Here is a 26,981-nt window from a genome sequence, read left to right as displayed (position 1 = left end):
ACATTTTTTCTTAACAATTCTAGATTTAAGAAGTAACCAATAAGAGGGTAAGATATACAACTTATAATTGTATCAAATTACTAACTATATATTATTTTTTCTAGTAGATTTGTTAACTTTTTTTGTTGTTGTTCAGGTGTTCATTTTTTTTCTTTAAAGCAAGTTAATTTGATTAGGCCATATATAGGAACCAATTTCATGAAATTAAAATTAAATTAAATTAAAATTAATTTTAAAAAAAAAGTTGCATCCAGAGTTGACAAGGAGAGGTGTGATTAAAGTAGCAATGTTCACCTAATTTTAATTAGTTAATTAGAAACTTTGTAATTTTAAAAATCTATATTTGTATCGAGTTTAATAATTTTTAAAAGTGCTTTTACATTGATTACTTGATATAAATAATCCTATGAAGTAAGTGGGGCAGATGTTACAACACAAGGAATTTGACTTGCGTAAGATGTGTTATCAAATGGTAGAGTTAGATTTGAATCCCACTTATCTCACTACTACTCCAGTGTTCTTTCAAGTTGATTTTGTTAATCAATTAAACTTCATAGGTCAGTATTCATAAGAACTTTGAACTGAAGTTTATATTCCAGTTATTTGAAGAGTTTTCCTTTTAATTACAAATTTCAATTTAAAAAGTAAATTCTATTTTTATTAAATGAGATAGCAATCAGATGAATAGTGTCCAAACTAATAAAGTTCCGATCAATAAATCCAAAATAAGCTGCAACAAAGCAACCAATTTTTTTCAGATACAAATGTTTCTTATTCATGAAAATATTATCCATATGACAGTATATTTTTATTATATTTTATTATGTTGCTACACTACAGTATACATTTTATTACATTTTGTAACATTGCTTCCTTCTCTCTCAGTAATATATCAAAATCAAGCCATATTTCAACAAAAAAAAAAATTTAGGCTTGGCTAGTGATGTTTATATATAACATTTTAAAATATAGGCTTATTGGAAATAATTATAAAAAGTATGATTAGAAGACAAAGAGATTTGGTTTTTTTCTAAAAGTTGTGTTTCTACATATGGTCTCCATCAATGATCTTCAAAATAGGAGCTGTGGAAGATTCAAAAGAACTATTAATCTATGAACAAGCAGGAAGAAGCGTTCCATCCTATCCTATTTCCACATCCAAGTAAGTCTCCAGCATAACTACATTGTTCCCCTTAAGCATTTTCACTTTGTTTTCTCCTATCTCTGGTTTTTGGGGGGCTTTGCAGGTATGGGTTCCTCTGGGTGGTAATAGCTTACTCTGACCAAAAGCATCCACAGTTATTACAGCAGCTCCTGAAATCCCTTGACTTTTCATTTCTCCACCCTTTCTCATATTCCCATATTTCTATTTAATAAACTCTAATGGCTTTCTATTGACTTTAGGTTCATATATTACTTCATTTTTATCTATTTAAAAATTCAGTTTATTGCATAATGTACAATATTGTATAGTATACGTATAACTTATAAGTATATATAAAAATATTGGGGTGACTGCTCACAAAAATTTACTAGTGGAGTTATGATCAAAAAAGAGAGCACTTATGTGAATGATGTATAAATGATGATAAAAACTCTGAGAAACATCATTTACTTTCAGTTCAGATAAAAGAATTGTTTTAAGAAGTTTTTATGAAAGCTATACAATATATATTTTGAAATGATCAAATGAGTTTAGAAATATACTGTTCTAAATCAATCATGTTTTCTGTATTTATCAGAAAAGCAATGGTGGAGGACATACATAATACAAACATACATATATAGAGAGATGTATACATACATATGTAAAAGTAAATTTTTGTAGTAAAATGAAGTTTAAAAAAGAGAAAGTAGTTAGCTCTTCCTCAAATTTTCTTTAAGATCTCAATCTCTTCTTATCCTACCAAGAATGAGGGAAAATTTATAAAGAGAAATAACAAAAAAAAATTAATTTGACTCATTTAAAATTGGGTATATTAACTGTGGTTTCCATATCAAATGCCTCTAATAAGCAAGAATGGAATAGGATCACTTCAGAAGGAAAAAGTTTGCTTGGGAATGTAGAAGAGTCATTTTTCCTTTTGAGGGAGGAATGGAAGAAAAAGTAACAGAAGGCATCTGACTAATAAGAGATAAGGAAGAAGGAGAAAAGTGAGTTTTTGGTAAATGACCTTATTTTTTTTTTTTCAAATGAAATATCAGGTAAAGCTCTTAGCTGAGAGATTGGGACAGGGAAGAGCTGTACAAGGCATTAGGAAGACTTAAAAGCTTTGGAAAAGCTGCTATAGTAAATGGAATAGTGAGTAAAATAGAAGGGTGTAAAAATAAATAGCAAGTTAAAATTATGTAACAAATTTTTAGTATACCCAGAATGGTTTTCTCCATTTTCATTCAGCAGGATATAATTAGGAACAAATGCAATAGATAATAGGAATAATCAAAGACTGACACTTAGAAGGACAAAATTAACAATAGCATAAGCAGAAAGGACAAGATAAAAGAGGTCAGTGTAGAGTTGGACAGATTTGCCAAAGAGTCAAGATGGGGAAGAGAGGATTGTATAGGCAGTGTTGTGTGACAATCATGGTCAAAAAAGAGCAAAGGCATGTGTTTTAAGAAATCAAGGAAAAATGGCCCCAACATACTAAGTAGAGGGCAAAATGGAAATTGAAAAAATCTATCTATGAACTCTGAAAGAGATCCAAAAATAAAAACTCTAGGGATATTATAGCCAAGTTCAAGAACTCCTAGATTAAGGAGAAAACATTGCAAGCAATAAGAAAGAAACAATTCAATCTGGTAGAACCACAGATTATACAGGATTTAGCAACTTCCACTTTAAAGAATAGGAGGGCTTAAAACATGATATTCCAAAAGGCAAAGGAGCTTGGATTATCACACTACTCAGTGAATCTTCTCAATCATCTACTCAGTGAAATTGAGCATAATTCTTCAGGAGAAAAAAAAAATGGATATTAAATGAAATAAAAAAACTTTTAATTATTAAGGATGAAAAGATGAGAGCTGAACAGAAATCTGATTTTCAAGTACAAGACTCAAGAAAAGCTTTAAAAAGTAAACAGGAAAGAGAAAACATAAGGGATTCAATAAGGTCAAACTATTTACAGCCTTATATGGAAAGATGATACTTATAAATCTTAGAAACCTTACATTAGAGAATTTAGGAGTATAATAGACAGACTGCAGGTATAAGTTGATTTTGATGGGATGATATAAAAAGAATAAAAAGAGGAAAAAGTATTGGGAGAATACTAAAGGGAGAAGTCAAATGGGATAAATTATATAACACAAAGAGGTGTGAAAGACCTATTACAATGGAAGGAAAGAGGGAGAACGGGGTAGGCATCACTTGAGCCTTATATCAGAGTTAGTTCAAAGACAGAATTACATACACACTCAGGTGGGTTTAGAAATGCATTTTACCCTATAGGGAAGTAGAAGAGAAGGGGTGTGAGAGGGGAAGGGTGTCTGAGAGAAGGAAGGGAAAATAAAGGTCAGAAGCAAAACACCAGTGAGGAAGTAAACAGGACGAGGATAGAGGGGAGAGGAAGGAGGAAGGAGAAAGGAAGGGGTAAGGGGAGGAGAACAAGGAAAGGGAGGGAGGGGGAGAGAGATAGAAGTAATAATAACTGTGAATGTGAATGGGATGAATTCACCAATAATAGAGTGGATTAAAAACCAAAATCTTATAATATGTTGTTTACAAGAGACATATATGAAGCAAAGAGACATACACAAAATAAAGTTAAGGGTTAGAGCATGATTTATTATGCTTTAGCTGAAGTTAAAAAAAAAACGTAGGTGTGGCAATCATGATTTCAGAAAAAAAAAAGTTTTTAAAAATTGAGGTAATTAAAAGAGATATGGGAAAAAACTATGTCTAGCTAAAAGGCACCAAAGACCAGGGCTTCTTAAACTTTTTCCATTTGCCTTTTAGCCTGAGAAATTTTTATGTGATTCAGGATTTAGGTATATAGGTAAATGAAATAAGATATAGATATATGGGTATATAAAATAAGTTTACAAATCAAACACTTATTGGTAATCATAATTTCTTGACCCAAAGTTTAAGAAGTTGGATCATAGACAGACAGGTAATATCAATACTAACCTATATGTGCCAAATGGTATATCATCCAAATTTCTAAAGGGGAAGTTAAATGAGAAGTTAAATGATTTAGGAAGAAATACAAAGTAAAGTGACACTAGTAGGAGATTTCAATTTTCACCTCTCAGAATTAGATAAATTTAGCCACAAAATAAGCAAGAAAAAAGTTAATAAGATAAATATAATTTTAGAAAAATCAGATATGATAGACCTCTGGAGAAAACTATATGATGAGATGAAAGAATATAACTTTTTCTTACCTACACAAAAACTGACCAGAGATTACCATAAACACCAAATCAAATGCAGAAAGGCAGAAATATTAAATGCACTCTTTTCAAATAATAATTCAGTGAGAATTATATTCAATAAAGTGTAGTGGAAAGATAGATTAAAAATTAATTGGAAACTAATTCTTAAGAATAAGTGGGTCAAAGAATAAATCATGGAAACAATAGCTTAAAGAGAATGAAAACAATAAGACAACGTACCAAAATTTATGGGATGCAGCCAAAGAAACACTTAAAATCTATAGCTAAGTAGAACCTGTATGATATAGCTTGTAAATGAGTCTTACCAAATTCTTTTTACAACACTAATATGGTGCTGATACCCAAACCAGAAAGAACAAAAATAGAGAAAGACAATTATTTTTGCAAAAATTTTAAATAAAATTTTAGCAAGGGAGATTACAGCAATATTTCAAAAGGATCATACACGATGACCAGGTGGGATTTATATGAGGAATCTACAGGACTGGTTCAACATTAGGAAAATTATCAGTATAAATGAGCATATAAATAAAAACAATCAACAAAAATTATATGATTATCTCAATAGATGCTGAAAAAGATTTTGACAAAATACAACACACATTCCTCTTAAATATACTAGAGAGCATGAAAATAAATGGAGCTTTTCTTAAAATAAGTAATGTTGGGCAGCTAGGTGGCACATGGATAGAGCACCAGCTCTGAAGTCAGGAGGATCTGAGTTCAAAATCTGGTCTCAGACACATTTAACACTTCCTAGCTGTATGACCCTGGGCAGGTCACTTAACCCCAATTGCCTCAGCAACAACAACAACCAAAAAAAAAAAAAAAATGTAAGTCAACCTGGTAAAATAAGTAATGTCTATGATTTTATATCAGTAAGCATACTGGGGAATAAACTAGAAACCTCTCAATAACATCAGGATTAAACAACCATGTTCATTAATACTACTGTTTTTTCAATATTGTCTTAGAAATGCTATTTATAACATTAAGACAAGAAAAAGAAATTGAAGGTATTTGAATAGGCCACAAAGAAACAAAACCATTATTTTTTGCAGATGATATGATGGTATCCTTGAAAAATCTTTTAAAAAATCAACTAAAAACTAGTTGAAATAATTACCAACATCAGTAAATTTGAAGTATATAAATAAGCATATGTAAATCATCAGAATTTTTATATACTGCCAACAAAATCCAGCAGCTTGAGTTAGAGAAATTTATTTTAAAATAACTGTAAATTGTTAAGGGTCAGGTCAATTCTCCAAGAGCCTCCACAGTTGTGGAACATAACATCTGAAGGAGTTGCAAGGCAGCCTTTGCTGACACAGGTATTGTGGACTGGGAATGAGATAAATTGTAGGTAGAGGGAAGAGGAGAGGGGTCAGACAACACAATAGCTTCTCAGTCAGAGAGAGCAGAGAATAGCAACTGCCTCTCAGTCTCTTTCTATCATCCTCTCACATGAGGAGATCCATTCTGGGTTGGATCTCCAGCAGTCACTGTCAGGTGGTTCCCGTGTATTCATTCCAACAGATTTCCCATATATTCCAACAGTAAACAATATAAAATACTTGGGATTCTATCTACCAACACAAATCCAGGAACTACATAAACACAATTACAAAACACTTTACATACACATATATATCAGATCTAAACAATTGGAAAAAGTCAATATAACACAAACATCAATTCTATCTAAATTAATTTATTCAATGCCATGCCAATCAAAATACTGACAAATTATTTTTTAAAGCTAGAAACAACCATAACAAATTCATCTAGAAGAAGAAAATTTCAAGAATATCAATGAAATTAATGAAAACAAGTGTGAATGAAGGTGCTCTGGCTATACCAGATCTCAGTATTCATTATTATAAAGTGGTAATCATCAAAATTATCTGGTATGAGCTAAGAAATGCAGTGGTGGATCAATGGAATAGATTAAGTACACAAGATTCAGTAATAAATGAGTAATCTAGTGCTTGATAAAATCAAAGATCCTAGTATTCGGAACAAAAACTCACTATTTAAAACTGCTGAGAAAATTTGAAAACTATGCGGTAAAATATTGGTATAGACATTCCATCATTATCAAGATAAGGTCAAAATAGGTATATATTTTAAACATCAAAAGTGATATCATAAACAAATTAGAAGAGCAAGGATAATTTACCTGATAGATTATTAGAGAACAATAAAAAAAAAGAGAGTGACATAAACTGCAAAATGGACAATTTTCATTATGTAAAATTTAAGTTTTTGCAGAAACAAAATCAATGCAAAGGAGATTAGAAGTAAAACAAAAAGTTGGGAAACAATTACATCAAAATCTCTGATAAGGCTTCATTTTTCAATTTCAGTTCTCAAACAGAACTGAGTCAAATTTATAAGAATATAAGTTATTCACCAATTGATAAATGGTCAAAAGATATGAACTGGAAGTTTTCAGATGAAGAAATTAAAGCTATCTATCTATAGTCCTATAAAGAAAATACTCAAAAACATTATTGATTTGAGACACTATTGATTAAATCACCTCTGAGATACCAGCTCACATCTATAAGATTGGCTTCTAATATGACAGAAAATGAAAAACTACAAATGTTGAAGGGAATGTAGGACAATTGGTGTGTGTATATATATATATATATATATGCACTTTTGGTCGAGGTGTGAACTGATCCAATTAATCTGGATAGCAATTTGAAACTATGCTCAAATGATGATATAATTGTGCCTTCACTTTGATACAGCAATAACACTACTAGGTCTATATCCCAGAGATTAAAAAAAAAAAAAAAGAAAAATGATCTATTTATATAAATATATACATATAAATTATATCAGCTCTTTTTGTGATAGCTAAGAACTGAAAACTGAGATGTAATCAATTGAGAACTGATTTAACAAGTTATGGTATATGGTTTTAATGAAATATTATTATGCTATAAAAAATAACAAGCAGTATGATTTCAGAAAAACCTCAAAAGACTTACATGACCTAAATTAGACCCAGTAGGGAACTTATGGGAAGACTTGAATAACCTAGCACAGGATAAGCAGGACATGCATGGGATGTAACCGCATTATTAGAAGAAATATCCCCATTGGTAATACCACAGAATCACTGGAATATCTAGGTAACTAAGCGGTATAGTGAATAAAGTACTGGACTTGAAGTCAGAAAAATCTGAGCACAAATCCTAACTTAATCACTTACTAGATTACATAACTAGTCACATAACTACATCACATAACTGGCCATGATCACATAATGGCCAATTTCCTTAATATTTTCTAGCCTCAGTTTCTAACTCTATAAAATGCAGTTAATAAATAGCACTTACCTTATAGAATTTTTGCAAAAATAAAATGAGATAAGATAGAGAAATGGTAATGCTAGATAAATTGTAAAACATTATATAAGATACCTTCTATTTCTTTCATTATTATTTGAGAATTCTCAGTTCTAAGAGTAGTTCCTTATAAAAAACAGGTACCTAATTGTTTGTTTACTTGTATTATTTGGGATGTAATCTCCTAATAGTACAATATGGCATTTGATTTAGACTTTGGGGGTTGATCAGGGATCAACCTATTTGTTCCTATTGGAACAAATAACTTCCTTCTTTTCCAAACCAGTTCTTTCTGACATCTCGATTTCTGTCATCAATTTCAAAAAGTTAAATTATCATGGATTCCTGATTTTTTTTGCCCTTATACATTCAATTAATCACAAATGACACTTTTGATTTATTAATGAGTACATCTATCACTTGCCATTTCCATTGCTGCTCTTACCTTAAGTTTCTATTACCTCCCCTTGGATTAATAACTGATAACTGATTTCTCTACTTCTATTCTGTACCATTCTCAATAATACTGCCAAAATATTATTTCCATATCAAAGCTATGATCATGTCATTCCTTTTCTCAACAACCTTCAATATCCATTCCCTTTACACAGAACAAAGTTAAGTCAACAAGCATTTATTAAGGACCTACAATACTGGGTACTGTACTCAATGCTAAGAACATAAAGAAAGGTAAGACAGCCCTTGCTCTCATAAAGTTCAGAGTCTAATGGGGAGATATCATGCAAACAACTATGGACAAACAGGATGTAAACAGAATAAATTGAAGATAATCAGACAAAAGTGCTAAGATTTAGGAGAACCCAGAAAAGGTTTCTTGTAAAAGGCAGGACATTAGCTCAGATCTGAAGAAAATTAGAGTTACCAGGAGATGAACATGAAGAGGAAAGAGTTCTAGTCATAGGGGAAAGGCAATGAAAATGCCTATTGTCAGAAAATTAAATGTCTTGCTTGAGGAAGAGAAAGGAGGCCAATGTAACTGCATTGTAGAATAAATGAGGAAAGTAAAGTATAGAAAGATTAGAAAAATAGGAAAGAGTCAGATTATAAAAGTCTTTGAAAGTCAAATAGAGTATTTTATATTTGATCCTGGAGGCAACTGGACACTATTGAAGCTTATTCAATGGTAGATGATTGTCAAATTTGTAATTAAGGAAGATCATCAAATAGTTTGAAGAAACTTGTTTTTAAGGAAATTAGTTGGATAGCTGAGTGGGAAGATGAACTTGACACTGAGACAAAGGAAACATGAAGACCAATCAGAAGGCTAATGCATTAGTTTAGCATAAGGTGATAGAAGTATGTATGAGGCAAAAAGGAGTAAAGACAAGAGAAGTTACAAAGGTAGAAATGATAAGTTCTTTATGTAGTACAGTGGAAAGAGTGCTGAGTCTAGATTAAGGAGGTCTGGACTTAAATACTATTTCTAATGCTTATTATCTGTGATCTTTAGAAAGCTCCTTAATTTCCTGTGACTTGGTTTCCTCATGTATAAAAAGAGGAAGTGAAATTAGTCACACAAAAAGAGGTCCCTTCTGGGAAGGTTTTCTGGAGGCAGCCTTAGTCTCAGTTGAAATAAATAATTACTCAAAAATCGCAGCCAGCTGATAAAAATTCAGATCTCTTATTGTGTCCTTCAATATAGCCCGGTTAGCTCAGGTCTATCTCTCTGCCTGGCTCCAAGAGATCTTGCAGCTTTTTCCTTGGCTTCTGCCTCTGCTTTCTTCAGCCTCCAGCCAGCACCAAGTTGGAAGATGTAATGAATCTCTTGCCTCGAAGATAGGGCTTGTAGGCTTCCTCCCAGGGTGCTCCTCTCTGACCCCCATCCCAAGAAAACTCTCTTCCAAGAAACTCTCTCAAGTAACTAACTCCAAGCTCTAAGAGCTTCCTGTTATATCTGATCTCCCAAAGGTTAACTCCGCTTTTTGGAGAGAGAGGGATTCTGGGTTATCTCCCAGAGTGCTCTCTGGCCTTAAGGGAGGTGTGAATTCGGTTATCTCATTCTAAATCCTGAATTCTCCCAAACTTGTGAACTCCATTGAGTACTTAGATACTTATGAGCTCTCTAAAGGTGTGAACACAAGCATTGTTTCTATCAGTTCTACTTAGTACCTGTTTCAAGTTCTGGCCCAAAATATCTCTTTCTAAGATCAAATCAACTCCAATGGCTTAACAGTTTATAAAGATTCCAACACCCTTCCAGCTCTAGATCTATGATACAAACCTTTCATGTTTCAACTCTCACATTTTACTTAATACCCTGTTTACCCCATCTAAACTGTATTACTTACCATTCCTTGATCATTAAACAGTTATTCATACTTCTGTGACTTCTTTATTCATACTATCCCCCATCATTTAAAATTACTTCTATTAATATCTCCACCTGTCAAAACTCAACCCACAGTTTAATGTTTTCTTCCACATGAACCTTGCCTTGATTAGGCCCTAATTTTAGGCAGTGAAGGAGATAAAAAACATATAGTTGAGGGTAGAGGGTATCAAAATTATCCTACAATAATAGGGGAGAAAAGAAAGTGTTGTGCCACAGGTCTCTTTAATTGTCCTGGCTCAGTTTCCCTGCACTAGTTTCCCTTGTCTCAGTTTCCTTAACTGTTCTGTGTCAATCCCCTAAGCTATTACCCCCCCTCCCAAAGATTGGGAACCATTCGCCCTAAGGTTATAAATTGTAAGCAGAAGCAGGATAAACAAGAGAGTGGAACTCCTGACTCTTTCTTGTTCTCAAGAACTTACAATATCCCTATAAAAATATTCCAGGATACCTCACTGATATCTTTATCGCTGTGTATTCAGACATCCTGTCTCTGGGTTTTTAGGATTTATGGTCTCCCCCCCCCCATCCTGACAGAAGTTTTCCCGGGTTTCTTACACCTTCTTTGTTTCTAAAAGGTATTTAAGAGTTTGGGTTTCTCCTATTCATTGCTGGAGGCTGGCTGCTGGATGCAGCATGCTGGATTCTTTGAGATGACAGTCTCCTCCAGTCCTGGGACCAACATGGATTCCTTGGTCCCAGTATATCTTTATCTTTGTCTGACTGGATAATTTGAGACAAGAGTCCTGTCTGGTCAATTATACTCTCCAATTAATAAAATATTGAAAAGCTCTCTAATCTCTCTCCTGCCTCAGTTTCTCTGGCATTACAAAAGTAAAAAATATGTCAGGAAATTGGATCTGTCTATTAGACATTTTATAAGATGTAAGAACAGCCAGTCAATCTACAAGCATTTATTAAGCTCCTACTCATCCATCTATTGTGGAGAGATACTTTGTTCTTGGTAACAACCCACAACATCATCTTAATATTCTAGGTAGTATTCAGAAAGATGGGGAAGTTCAAAATCAAGCAGAAGCAATGTGACTCAAATCCCAGAAGAATAGGGTCTCAGTTTCAGCTTTCAGCCTAACCTGAAGTCTTCTAAGGAATAACCAGGGCACAAAGCTAAGGCCAAAGGGAAGCCTACAATTCTTTCATTCGAAGGAAACATAGCTTTCCATCTGGCTAAATAGTATCTGGAATCCAGACTATTATTGTTTAGAAACAAACTCAGGTCAGGAAATTTCAGAGCACATATAGATTGAAAGAAGGGGAAAAGACAGTGATCAAACACTGCCTTGAAGGAGAACAATGTTCCCTATTCTGATTTGTTTCTTAGATCCTGGAATAATACAAAAGTCAATATTCTAAACAAACAAACAAAAAAACCTAAAACAAAAATAGCAATGTTATCAGTCTAGACCTTCCCTCTAAAAGTATGCAGAGATCAATCCTTACCATAGTCAAAAGTTAGGAAGCAAAATCGGGGAGGGGGGAAATCCCATCATGAAAAGTTATGATTTTTATAGAGATGATCAAGACACAAGCCCAGAAGAATATAATAACTCTAGACCATCTATAAGCAAAGTCTCAAAGTAAAACACAGCTTGGATACAAATCCAACTAAAATTCCTTAAAAAAAAAAATTAAGAATTTTTTAAAAATTAAAAAAATATTTATATAGATGAAATGAGAGTGCTAGAGAGAAAAGTAGAAAAGAAATGCATTATGGAATAAAGAATTGGAAAAGGTAGTAAGAGTATAATATAAGACCTTAGAATATAATATTCCAGAAGGCAAAAGATCTAGATTTCTTATAACTAATAGCTTACCCAGAAAAACTGAATATAATCATATAGGAAGAGAAATTGACCTTTAATAAAATAAAGGACTACCCAACATTCCTAATGGAAAAGCCAAAGCTGCACAAAAACTTTGAAATTTAAACACAGGAGTCAAAAGAATAATAAAAAGGTACATATGAGTAAGAAATCAAAAGGACTTAACAAGGATAAACTACTTATATTCACATATGGGTAGATGATACAGCTGTCTTCTCTGAACTGTATTGCCATTGGGTTTCATAGATTTAATGGAAATAATTAGACAATGATTGAGAGTGTTTTGTTATATTTTGGTAATCTTAAATAAAAATAGAAAGTGAGGGGAAGAATATAATAGGAAAGGGGAAGAGAAAGGAAAGCTAGATAAAATCATTTCAAAATTAAGGTGTGAGGACATATAAAAAAGGTGAGAAGTATGGGAGTAGCTGACATTTGAACCTCATTTTTTTTAAAGTTTGTTTATAATTTTTTTATTATAATAATTTTTTATTGACAAAATCCATGCCACGGTAATTTTTTACAACATTATCCCTTGCACTCACTTCTGTTCCAATTTTTCCCCTCTTTCCCTCCATCCCCCTCCCCTAGATGGCAAGCAGTCCTATATATATTAAATATTGAATCTCATTCTTAAATAGATTTGAAAAAGGCAGGAACAAAGCACACACACATGTTAGGTACAAAAATACATTTAATTTAATAGAGTAGCAAGAGAGAAAGAGGAGAAGGGAAAATTGAAAAGAAGGTAAATTAGTGGAGAGAATATAAGCAAAACAAACTTTTAATGATGTACAAAAAATATATATATAGCTCTTTTTGAGGTGGCATAGAATAAGAATCTGAGGGGGGTGACTATCATTTAGGGAATGGCTGAACAAGTAATGATTTAGAAATATAATGAAATATTATTGTGATATAAGTAATAATAAAGGGGATAGTTTCAGAGAAACTTGTTATATGAACTGAATAGAACTAGAACAATTTACACAATGATAACAATATAGTAAAGACAATTCAAAAATAAATCGGCACTTTAATCAATGTAATGACCATCCACAATTCCAGAGGCATAATGATAAAATATGCTACTCTCCTCCTGTTAGAGATTAAGGATTCAGAATGTAGAATCATACCTACACAAATATACACATGTATACATGGGTATATATGTATATGTGAGCATGGCCAAAACAGAAATTTGTTTTGCTTGAATATAGAAGTTTTTTTAAGAGTTTTATTTTTCTATCATTGGAAGGAGAAAAGGCAGATTTATTATTGAATGAAAAAATATTTAATTGAAAAATCTTAAAAGACTTTTTGTAAAATATGTGATTTTAGCTGAGACTTGAAAACAAGGCAGGGAAACCAAGAAGCAAAGATGAGCACAGAGAGTATTCCAAACAAGAGAGACAGCCAGTGAAAATGCTCAGAATCTAATGAGGGAGTATATTATGTTATGAACCACAATGAGGCCAGTGTCACTGGATCTCGAAGTTCATGGGGTAAGCAAAATGTGAGAAGACTGGAATGAGAGTGTGTGTGTGTGTGTGTGTGTGTGTGTGTAGGAGAAAGCCTATGAAAGACCTTGAATACTAACTAAATAGAGGATAGTTATGTTTGCAATAGAATTCTATACAGAATCTGTTAATTACAAATGAAACCTGAATTTTCAAAGATAATAAAGGGATAACACTAGAAGGAACCTAAGAGATCATCTAGTCCCATCCACTCATTTTACAGATGAGAGAACCAACATCCAGCAATATTGAATGAATTGGCCGAGATCATGCTAATGATAAGATGCAGATCTAGCTTTGAATTCAGGTTCTCTGATTCAGTTTTTCCCACTGCACTATACTCAGAAGCTTATAGGAAAAGACACTTCCCACCTCTGCCATCAGTATACAGTTGTATAGTTAGTGATGGAATTTAATGACAAGATCAGGCAACAAAGGTGAGAGGGTACCAAAAATGTCAGGTACATTTACAAGAATTTATGGATGAATTTACAAGAAGTTACAAGAGTTAAAAGGAGCTTTCTAATGACTTTACAGACTATATGTCTAGTATTTCTGCTAATAATAAAGCTTATATAAAACATTGGTTGATTTCTCTGCTAATCAAAGTAAAAAGACTCAATGAATTCTTCTTAATTATTTATATTGTTAAGGATAAAGTATTCCTTAAAAGATTGGAACAAGTGTCTCAAAGGCTAAAGCTTAACTTGTATCATGAGTGGGAAGTTAGAAAAAAAAATGATACAGAAAAAGAGGAGAAAAATAACGTTTCTTTTGCTAAGTTCCTTTTCACTAAATTATCTAAATACCACTGATTGAAGCAAGTGAAGAGATATTGCATGCTTTGGACAAATTGACTTTGACAGTATATTTTCCAGGGATGTACACATTGATGATGAGATTGACACACATTACCAGAGGTAACTCAGTGTTTGGGAGGCACTAAAGAAAAGTGTATGAGAGAAGAGGTTATTAGATTGCCTACCAAATTGAAGGCCTACAGAGCTCTTGTGCTGACTTCATTGTTGCATGCCTATGAGACTTTGATAGTCTATATGTGCCACATCAGGAAACTGAATCACTTCCAGCTGAATTGTCTTAGGAGACTTTGAAGATCACTTGGCAAAATAATTTACCAGACAATGAGGTTCTTTTTTAAGTTGACCTCAGACATTCAGACTCTACTCAAGAGAGCGCAACTATCATAGTCTGACCATGTTATTTGAATGAATGCCAGATATACATCTGCCTAAAAAATTATTTTACAGAAAATCCATACAAGAAAAGAACTTGCATGGAGTCAGAAGAAGCGCGACTCCATGTGAGTGCACATAAAGGATTTGCTCTTTCTACATTTGTAACCTCATCATGTCATGTTGGACTAATGTATTGCTTTCTGTTTTTTCTCCAACCTACCTTTCTCTCAGCTCCAGTCCATCTTCCATTCAGCTCTCCAATTGGTTGGTTGGTTGATTACTGTCCTTCATTCTCAAAAAAGATCAAAATGACAGGATTATACAGAATTCAGTTTCCTGATGTGGCACGAGTAGACTATCAAAATCTCATAGGCATGCAACAATGAAGTCAGCACAAGAGCTCTGTAGACCTTCAATTTGGTAAGCAATCTAATAACTTTTTCTCTCACACACTTTTCTTTAGAGCCTCCCAAACACTGAGCTACCTCTGGTAATATATGTCAATCTCATCATCAATGTGTACATCCCTGGAAAATATACTGTCAAAGTGAATTTATCCAAAGCATGGAATATCTCTCCACTTGCTTCAATCAATGGTTAGTTCTGTTTATGGATGGTGTGGTGTTAGCTTGTGGAAATTACTCAACTAATCTTCCTAAAAAGAAATAGCTTCAAAATATTTGATAATCTTCCTTAGTATAACTATGTCATCCATTATTCAGTAAACTCCAGTACCTCTCAGTATCAAGTATCAAGCTTTACTCCAGTAAAGCTCTCAGTATCAAATTAAAAAAATCTTCCATTTTGTCCTCCAGCAAAAAACTTTCTCTGAGTCTTACTACATTTCATAGGTACCACTGGAACCTATAGTCTGTCCACATGCACTCCTTTACACTTTAAAGTCACATAGTTGACTGAAAATTTAGAAACTATAAAATCCTGATGTATTTATGGTGAGCCTAATACAAATGTGTTTGACTTGACAGTGAAAAACGTAGCAAAGATTTCAGATGATACTACTCTCTTCCAGAAGAGAAAGGTCAACCTTGTGGGAATTTATTCATTCATTCAATTAAAAGCATCACAATACTGAACAGCATTGGATTTGAATACCCAGGTTCATTATTTAGTATTTGTAGAATCTTAGTCAAGTCATATTGCTTCTGTTTTATCTGTAAAATAAGAAAAGTGATTTCTTAAATTGAAGTTCATCTGAATTACTACAAATTCACATTGGCCAAAATAAGCTAGACCAATTAGATCAGTTTGGGTTTTTCTACTGACACAAGGCAGGTGTGATGATTTGAGAGGTAGAAAACATATAACTGATACATTTACCTAAAGCATGAAGACACTGGCTAGAGGCAGTATCAGATAGCACCTAAAAGTTGGAAGGCAATCAGAAAGACTTAGGTTAAAGATGATTCTGCCAGAAGCAGGACTTCTTAAAAAAGCCCTAGCTATTTTGTTCACATAGAAACCTTAGATAAAACTTGGACACCTTAGAGAGTTTTTATCTATTGCTATTAAGATTAACAGGAAAATTACATTACTCATCACCAGTTCGATGATATTATAACTAGGATTCTGTCAGTTCCCATTCCTTATAAGGGTGTGTGTATGTGTGTGCACACACATACGTGTATTGTATGTGTGTGGGCACTTACATGTGTCCATTCATGAAGAGGGTTGAGTAACAATTTTCAAGGTCCAGGGAAAAAGGCAATGCATATTTCCTTAATGAATGCTATGAATTCAAATTATATGAGATAGAGGAGGATTTGAATAGATAGATATGGTGAGTGAGACAGGATTAAGAATCCTAAAGGTAAGCAAAGTTCTTTTGAGAATAATAACCAGGGATACTCCAGAGAAGGCAAGTTTTATTGAAAAGTCTCCCCTTTAAAGTGCTTTGAATCAGAAGTCAGGACAATGAATTGAAGACACAAAGAATCCTTATCAAATCTGACAAATAGGGTAGGTAATATGTTGAATGCCAGTTAGGAATAAAAAAAAATCTCAAGTAATAATGTTGGATCAAAACTTAGTACAATGAAATTTAACAGAGATAAATGCTATCAATTACCCTTGGATTAGAAAATCTTCAAAAGTACAAAAATCTACAAAAGTACAAAAGGATTAGAAAATCTTCAAAAGTACAAAAAGTACAAAAAAACTAGACAGCAATTCATTTGAAAAAAGATCAAGGTGTTTTAGTGAGTTTCTAGATCAATGTGTCAAAATGGGGGCATAACAGCCCAAGAAAGAAAATGCAATATTTTTCAAAATTAATTTTTGTTGATATTCTTTATTTTTATATCATCTTCTATCATCTTCTATATCATTCTCTTCCCCTGCCACCAGCCAAAGTGAGCCATTGTGACAGAATTTTTAAAAGGGAAAAGGCAAAAGTTGCAGAAGACCAATGAACACATTTTTAAAATACAGAATTTCAAATTCTTGGATGCCCATCTTTATAAAAAGTAGCAGATGTCTTCTAAAACTCCTTTTTGATACAAAACTTGGTTATTAAAATTTGCAATATTCAGTGATGCTTGTTTTGTTATTATGCTTTCCATTTACAGCACTGCAGTCATTTTGAAAAGATTTTCCTGGTTCTTATTTCATTTTGTAGCAGTTAATATGGTGCTTCCCTATATTAATCATATTTACTGCTGATTATAGTCCAGTAATATGTCCTTTGATGGACAATAAAGTATTAAGCCATCCTCCAGTTGATGGACATTACTGACTTTCCAGTTCTTTACAAGGCCATGTAAATGAACTTTAAATATTTGGCATATATATGCCAAATCCTTTTTGTCATTGACTTCTATCCAGCATATATGCTGGACAGAAGAATCTCAACTTTAAAGAGTATGGGTTGTAAGGGGCTGAAACTTTAAATAGGTGCACTTGAATCAGACAACTGAGCACTTAAGGCTAATTACTTATTCGAAATAAGACAATGACTCTATTAGCATGTTTGGAAAAATGGCCCTTCTCACACTGATGCTGACTCAATGTTTGGTGTAAAGATAATCATAAGCAAGGATTAGAGAGTGGGGTGACAGGCCAGATTTCACTTGGCGGCAGGACAAGGAGGAGAGAGGTGGAGATTCTGGACTCAATAATCAAGGAATATCCTTGGCAAAACTCCTACCAGTTTTGTCTGTCTCCACTTCTCCCCCTAAAGACCAAGGACTTTTGCCTATCCTGACTCTGCTGATCATGAGGCCTCCAGGGAGCTAGCCCAGACATTACATTTTGGCACCCAACTGAACTAAGGACCCTAATTTCACTGAAGAATTCCTCAGTGACCAGGAAATATGGTGAGTATTTTAATAGACACATGGGGAAATTACTTTGTTAAGACATAACTAGTAACGTTCATTTTCTAAATGAAATGGGGCAGATATTAGGAAAAGATTCTCCCCCACCACTACCCCCAATCCCAACCCCAACTCCACCTGAAGGGAGATGTATAGGAAGCATAATCAGATTAATAAAGAGATATAGTTTGATTGTAACTTCGGAGCAAATTGATGGACTCATGGATACATTAGACTGCACATCCCCTTGGTTTTTCAAGGAAGAAGAAATAGAGGCAGATAACTGGAAACTAGTAGGAGATCAACTATGTGAATATTACAATGATAATGGTCCTAATTCAGTTTCCAAAGAAACATTCTATATGTACAACTTAATACAATTGGCCTTAAAGAATCCTGCAAGTTATAGAAAGAAGAAAAGTTTTAAGAAGAGCCAGATAAGGAAGCGTGAGGAAAGCGAGGAAGAAACTGGAGAGGGTAAGGGAAATATCTCCAGAGGGCAATGGCGAACGTAAGAAGATGATTCTTCATTCTCACAGCTCAGCTTCAACTTAACCTACACCTGAGCAGGTCCTTGACCTTCCCCCATCAACTTCACCTTCCTGGGTGGAGGGAGAAGGAAGAGTGAGAGGGGCAGTGATATCACCAGCACCTTCCCCCCAGCAATCATCCCTTCCTATGACTAGATTGCAAAAGGTACTACTTAAAGCCAAAGAGAAAGGGCAGAATACAGTTGATTTGAGAATAAAAATGTATCCAGTGACTGAACAGCTTGACTCTTCAGGTCAAGAAAGTAGAAGGCACACTACTTTTGATCTAGAAATAATCAAAGACCTGAAAAAGGCTTGCATCTTTATGGGGCTACATCATCTTATGTTAAGATGTTATTATAGAATTTGGCTTATGAAATTTTAATCCCTAGTGACTGGAAATCTATAGTAAGGACATGCTTAGAACCTGGACAAAATTTGTTGTGGCTCTTTGAATATAGTGAACTCTGTAGGATACAAGACCAAAGAAATAGGCAAACTGAAGTTAATACTCCAATCACCTGTGACCAACTAATAGGTGTAGTTCTTATGCAGACATTTCAGTACAGATTAATTACCCCATAGCAGCATATGAGCAAATTGCTTCTGCTGCTGCCATAAAAGCATGGGGCTTTATTCCAGGTAAACAGGACATAGGAGAGGCCTTCACAAAAATAGCACAAGGGCCAAATGAACCCTTTGCTGATTTTGTGGGATGTCTGCACACAGCTGTCTGGCATAGGAGAATTAATCTCAGCTGAAGTTAGTGCTACTCCTATGAGAAGGACTTTTGAAAGTGAAGCAGGAGTTTTAATTCCTTTTATAGTTGAAAAAAATCCCCATCAATCTGTGGGGAAGAGACATTTTACAACAATTAGGATTAAAAATGAGTACCTCAGTTTTAAAGGCAGGGCTGCTGTTGAAGGCCTGTTCCCAATCGATGGAAAACTGATACGCCAGTGTGGATAGAACAGTGGCCCTTAACAAGTGAAAAAATTCAGGCCTAATTAGATATAGTAAGTAGATATAGTAATTAGATATAGTAGTAGTAGTACAGGAGCAACTTAACCAAGGACACTTACAACCTTCTCTAAGTCCTTGGAATTCCCCTGTATTTGCTATAAGAAAGAAATCTGGAAAATGGAGGATGTTGACTGACTTAAGAAAAGTAAATGAACAGATGGAAACTATGAGAACTCTTCAGCCTGAACTTCCATCTCCTACTCAATGCAGTGGTTCTCAAACTCTTTTTCTCAGTATCTTTACGGTATTAACAACTATTGAGAATATTCCAAAGAGTTTTTGTTTATATGGGTTACATAATAGATATTTATCATAAATAGAAAAAAAACTAATTTTGAATTTGTAGACCCTCGGAAAGGATTTCAGAGACCCTCCAGGATTCACTGCACCACACTTTGAGAATCACTGGCCTAGAGAATGGCCTCTTTGGGTGATAGACATTAAGGATTGTTTCTATGAAAAGATTTGCCTTTTCAGTGCTCAGCATTATGTTTGGATACATCTGTAAAGATAGTTGGTCCTGAGCCATAAGGGCTCAGCCTTATAAAAGAAATGAATGGACAATTTTGCCACAGGGAATGAAAAACAGCCTTACTATGTGTCAAATGCATGTTGCTGCTGCTCTTAATTCAGTAAGAAAAACATTTCCAAAAGTAATGTTATTACCTTACATGGATGATATATTGGGATGTGCACCTGAGGAACAAATGTTAGAAGCACGTCTACAAAAGACCATAGAAACATTAAGGAACTACAAATTCCATATAGCTCCAGAAAAAATTCAAAAACATGCTCCTTTTCAATATTTAGTATATGAAGTATTCCCTAAAGTGCTTACAATATAAAAACTTTCCTTAAGAACAAAGAAGCTAAACACCTTAAATGACTTTCAGAAATTCATAGGAGATATCCAATGGATGTGTCCAGTGTTAAGCTTGACTACCTCTCAATTGCAACCATTATCTGATATTTTAAAGGGAGACAGTGTTTTAAACTCACCATGCCAGCTTACAAAAGAAGCTCAAGAGGCTTTGAGAGAAGTTGAACTAGCTTTATCCAATATGGTTGAAAGAATCACTCAAAAATCCTTGGAAATACCAATTTTTGCTACAAAAGAGGCACCCACAGCAGTTCTTCATCAAAGAGACAGTGTGATACAGTGGGTGAACCTCCCGGCACAACCAGACCAAAGCCTTACTCCTTACCCAGGGCTTATGGCTAGAATTTTATTAAAGGCCATTAAGTGAGCAGTATAATTAACTGGGATAAGACCTGAGAAGATATACATCATTTATACTAATGCACAAATTAATGTATTCCCAGAGTGGCAAATTTTATTGGCCACAGCTCCAAATTTTACACACAGGTCTCCATTAAAGATAACCCAGCTATTACATAATTGGCAATGGATTCTTGAAGAAAAGGTTTCTAAAGTTCCTCTTAGAGGACCAACTATCTTTACAGATATATCCAAACATAACATTTGTGCTGTATACTCTCGTGACTTAACTATAAAGAGAGTAATCAGAACTCCTTTTCAGTCCACTCAGCAGAATGAATTGTATGCAATCATTCTAGCTCTTACTTATTAACCAGGAGATATAAATATATCTGATTCGGCCTATTCAGTAGGTGTGGTACAAAGAACTGCCAAAGCCTAAATAAAATTTATAGCATCTAATATATAACAGCACTTTAAGGAACTTCAAAAGCAAGTGAGAAAGCTTCCAAGTAAGATTTATATCTTCCATGTCCACTCTCATAGTGGATTTCCAGGTCCTATTTTTGATGGTAACTCAAAGGCTTCTAACCATGCTGGCCAATACTCCTTTATTTCAGCAAGCCCAAAAATCTCATTCTAAATATCATCAGGCTGCTCGAGCTTTATGTTTGCAATTTGGGATAACAGAAGAGGAAGGTAGGAGCATAGTAAAAGTCTGTACAGCTTGCCTTCCTTTCCATGCTCCTAAACTCCCTCCAGGGAAGAACCTTGTGGTTTGAGCCCCAATGAAATTGGGCAAATGGATATGACCAATTATACATCTTTTGGTCATCTGTCTTTTATCCATGTTATGGTAGACACCTTTTAAGGATTCACTTTTGCAATACCAGCAGCAAAAGAGACAGCCCAAGTGGTCACTGAATTCGTTATACAAGCATTTGCAATTATAGGTGTGCCACAAGCAATAAAAACAGATAATGGACCTGCATATACTTCTAAACATTTTGCACACTTTTGTGCACAGTTAAAGATTTTACACACCACTGGCATACCTTTTACTCCTCAAAGACGGGCAATCATAGAGAGGAGAAACAGAGACATTAAGATGCTCCTCCAAAAACAAAAGAAAGAGGGAGCCACAGGTAACCCTAGAGAACTTCTAAATTTAGTTCTTTATACTATTAACTTCTTGATTTTTGACAAAGATGCACTGGCTCCGGCAGACAGGTTTTATAACCCACCGGAAGGGCAGTGTCCAGTGCGAGCTTTATATTTAGATAATCTTATATCTCTGCTTTATATTTAGATAATCACCAGGTGATGTGGAGAGATCCAGAAAGTGGTGAATGGAAGGGACTAGATAGGTTAACTGCTTGGGGGAGAGGGTTGGTTTGTATCTCTACAGATAGAGAAGGAATTATATGGGTGCCAATGAACTGTATTTGCCCTGTCCATCAGAGAGAGACAGAGCAGACCCTTGAAACTAAAGAGAAGATCCAAGAAACACTGGGTGGTTCCATCGCTAACTGTGCCCACTACTGAAAGAACATGGCAGTTATGGCAACTGATTCATAGACATCAAAAATTGTTAAATTGAGACTGATCCAGGACTTCAAAACCCTCAGGAATCATTGGATTCTCTGAGACATGATAAGACTGTTGCAAGACTTCAAAATCTGCAGGAATTATTGGAATCCCTGAGAAATGATAAGATTGTTGCAGGACTTTAAAAACTTGCAGGGATCATTGGATTCCCTGACATGTGAAGTAATGGACAATAGATTGATTCTGGACTATCTCTTGGTTCCTGAAGGAGGCTTATGTGCGATTGTTATTTACATACCCTCCTTCTAGGACTTTTTACAATACCATGTTGATTCATATTGTTTGTTATATCACTATTTGCAAGTACAATTCATGTTTGATACACCACATTGAGTTTATACTGGCTGTGGGGAGAGTCATCACTGCTAGCCTGTGCTTTATTGCTATGTACTTGTGTAATACCTCCCATGCTTGGGTTTGTGTATACCTGTTATCAGCCCAGAAACCCCCTAACAATATCTGGCTTGACTCCCCACTTTCCTTTGGTGTTTTCACCTCCTTTCCTGAGAAGTCGGGGGGTGGCGTCATGATCACCTCCTTTTTGGGGTTCTCACCTCCCTGAAAAGTCAGGGATGGTGTGACTACCTGTGTTCTAAAACAAAAGAAAGTAGGAGATGTAAAGTCCTGAAACTTTGAATAGGTACACTTGAATCAGACAACTGAGCACTTAAGGCTAATTACCTATTTGAAATAAGACAATGACTCTATTAGCATGTTTGGATAAATGGCCCTTCTCACCATTGATGCTGGCTCAATGTTTGGTGTAAAGATAATTGTAAGCAAGGATTGGGGGGGGGGGGGGGGGGGGGGGGCGGGATTTTGTTGGAATCTTTACAAAGTGTTAAACCATTGAAGTTGATTTCATCTTAGAAAGAGATATTTTGGGCCAGAACTTGAAACAAAGTACTAAGTGGAACTGACTGAACAATGCTTGTGTTCACACCTTTAGAGAGCTCATAAGTATCTAAGTACTCAATGGCGCCCTGAACATAGGACTGACAGGACCCTCAGCTGATTTCAGTGGAAAAGCTCTGATCCTGAGTTCAGTAGAAAAGCCTCTGATCCTGATTTAAGTAGAAAAGCCTGTGACCCTGATCTGGAAAAGTCTCCTCAAATTAGAGTGAGTACAACAAAGAAATTTTGTTAAAAGAATTAAAGTAGAATTTCAGCTAAGATGGGACAGATCTTTAGAAAACAGCCTTCTGTTTCTGTTCAAGGAAAATATTTAGAGAGCATTGTTAAAGTTATGGAAAGCCAAGGTTTGATTATAATTATGGAGCAGATCACTGAACTTTTACAAACTGTTAAGAACATATGTCCTTGTTTCTCTCTGGAGAAAGAATTAGATCTAGATGAATGGGACTTAGTAGGAGAGGATCTTTGTCAATTCTGTAATAAAAATGGCCCTAACTTAATTTCTAAAGACATATTTAATACATATAATTTAATACAACTGGCTATAAGAAGTTATTTAAGTGTTAAAATGAAAAAGAAGAAAGTGCCAACTAAACTAGGTGATAAGAAGGAAAATTCAGATAATGGAGTTAAGTACAATTTTGAGTGTGATACTTCACAGCAGGAGGAATTAGATCATTCCTCATCTAATGAAGAAAAGGAAGAGAGAGAGGCAGAAACACAGTCAGCTTCTCCTGTGAAGCAGAATATGACAAGATTAGAAGAAGCATTAATTAAAGCAAAAAATAAAGGAGAAGATATATCTGATTTTATACATGCATATCCTGTAATGGAAAAGATTGACTCTTCAGGTCAAAAAGAGAGACAATACACTCCTTTTAATTTGGAAAAACTTAAAGATTTGAAAAAGGGTTGCACTCTTTATGGGGCTACATCATCTTATGTGAAGATGTTGCTAGATAATTTGTCTTATGAAATCTTAACCCCGAATGATTGGAAACCCATAGCGAAAACATGCTTAGAACTGGGACAAAATTTGTTGTGGCTTTCAGAGTATCATGAATTATGTAGGCTTCAAGCTCAATGCAATAGACAAACAGGAACTATTGGACAAATCACTTTTGACCAACTAGCTGGTGAAGGTCAGTATGCAGAGAATTCAGAACAGATTTATTATCCTATAACAGTGTATGAGCAGATTTCTAAGGCTGCAATAAAAGCTTGGTGTTCCCTCCCGGGACAAAAAGATTGAGGGGAAGCTTTCACAAAAATAGAGCAAGGTCCCAATGAACCTTTTGCAGATTTTGTGGGACGTTTGCAAACAGATGTAATCAGAACCATTGGAGATAATGCTGTTACAGAAATAATGACGAGACATCTGGCTAAGGAAAATGCCAATGAGATTTGCAAAAGAATTATATGGGGACTAGACAAAGATGCTCCTTTAGAGGAGATCATAAGATGCTGTGCCACAGTGGGCACAAATGCTTATTATACCCAAACTATGATGAACATGGAAAGACAGGGTCCCTCTTGGCAAGGGACTTCTAGAGAAATTCGTCGATGTTTTCAGGGTGGAAAAGTTGGATATTTGAGAGCTCAATGCAGATATGGAGATAGAATGAGAAGACAGGGTGAGAGAAAACCCAAAACAACATGTCCAAAATGTAACCGAGGCTTTCACTGGGCCTCTGAATGTAGATCGACTCAGAGAAGTGAAAGACAAGGCCCAGCTCCTAAGTATCAATCAAAGGACAGGTGGGGCATGATAGCAGCTGAGGTTACACCCAGAGAGTCTTTAGAAATTCAGGACTCTGATGTCATCAACCAACAGAAAAGCAATCAGGATTACAGTTGGAGAAAATACAGATTTTTTAACCCAACGGAGCAGTGTCCACTGCGAACAGCTCCAATATAATTACCAGATGATAAAGAGAAAGACCTCAAAACAAAGGAGAAGATTCAAGAAACATTTGACACTGAAGGAGCATGGCTGATAATGAGACTCTTAAAATAACTTTAAAATCTATTATTGGATTCTTGGCACTTTAACTAATGGACAATGGATTTCTTTGGGACTATTTTTTAGGATTTATGGAGATGTATAATTCTGTATGTTGATTCATGTTATGAAAAATTGTTTATTTCAAAGCTTACAGGAATCATTGGATTCCTGGCACATGAACTAATGGACAATGTGTAAATGTGTAAATTCTCATGTTAATTCATGTTGCTTGTTACATTACTACTAGCCTGTGTTATATTGCTATGTGCTTATGTAACTATGTGTAATGCCTACCATATTGATGGATTTATGTATACCTTGTTTCAAGTGAGCCCCTTTAGAAACCCCCTAATCTGATTTGATTTTCTATTGATATTTTCATCTCCCTTCCTGAGATGTCAGGGAAGGCGTGATCACCTTTTTGGAGTTCTCACCTCCTTAACAAGTCAAGGAGGTTATGATCGCCTATGTTCAAAATCAAAAGAAAAGGGGAGATGTTGGAATCTTTACAAAGTATTAAGCCATTGGAGTTGATTTGATCTTAGAAAGAGATATTTTGGGACACACAGTGGATGTTCTAAATCAAAAGAAAAGGGGACCACTGTGTGTCCTTTTCCTGTCCCACACCCTCCTTCCCCCCACGTATATTCCACAGGAAACCAAAATGAAAACGTTTTACTAATGAAATAAAAAATTTCCTTTCCCAATATATTGATCAACATTCCCCTATACATACATTATAGGAATCCCTTCATCATCCCTATTATTTGCAGAAAACAGTTAAGTCTACTGCTTTGGGAACTAAAGGCAATCCAGAACTTTCCATGTTATAATAAAAAGAAACTTTTATAGAAATTTGACATGGAGTATAAAAATAGGACTATTTAATTCCAGTGTCAATTTGCACAAGCTCAGTTTGGTTCAATTACAACAAAGTAACTATGGGAATGTCTTTTAGTTTCAAACAGATGTACTATTAACTTTAGTCCATAATGGACATGTTATGGCTAATGAAAGTTGTATGAGAAACATTTACTCTATAAAAACATTCAGATTGAGCAAATTTGCAAACTATGCAAACATAGGACAAGATAAAGTCTTTGGAAAACTGGATATACATTATTAAGTTATTTCATCACAATCTTTTATCCTATGTGTGTTAAAAAATGTTTTTCATGTTGACAAATTCAATGGTAGCAATGGTTTTTTACACCAGGAAACTGATTCCCATTCTTTTAAAAAAAAAAAAAAGAATCTGGTCTTTGGCGCACCTTCTAAAAAAGATTCCATTGAGTTCAAAGAACTCAAATTATATAAGTTCATCTTACTTTTTTGTGTGTCCTGCCCTGTACAAGATTTCACTTGGTGGCAGGACAAGGTAGAGATTCTAGCCTCGAGAATCGAGGAAAGATCCTTGGCAAAACTCCTAGCAGTTTTGTCTGTCTCCTTCACTTCTCCCCCTAAAGACCAAGGACTTTTGCCTATCCTGACTCTGGCTGATTATGGGAACTAGCCTGGACATTACAATGGGTAGTTTGGTCATAAATTAGAAAGGTAATTCAATCTTAAGATGCCTTAAGAGAGATGCAGTTTTAAGTACTAGTAAGGCAATAGCCTAGTTGTACACTTGGCCAAGCAGATCATATTCAGAGTATTATGTTCAATTCTGA

The 26,981-nt window shown here is 34.7% G+C and overlaps 1 protein-coding gene across 13 annotated transcripts in view; it reads right to left on the bottom strand.

The window, feature by feature from the left end:
• Positions 1 to 26,981, bottom strand: part of CEP112 (centrosomal protein 112) — a 605,978-nt gene that overhangs the window by 261,471 nt on the left and 317,526 nt on the right. The gene's annotated exons all lie outside the window — the stretch shown is intronic.

The sequence above is a fragment of the Sarcophilus harrisii genome, chromosome 4 (assembly GCF_902635505.1).
Source record: "Sarcophilus harrisii chromosome 4, mSarHar1.11, whole genome shotgun sequence".
Classification (NCBI taxonomy): Eukaryota; Metazoa; Chordata; class Mammalia; order Dasyuromorphia; family Dasyuridae; genus Sarcophilus; species Sarcophilus harrisii.
This window is presented reverse-complemented; position numbering and strand designations above follow the sequence as displayed.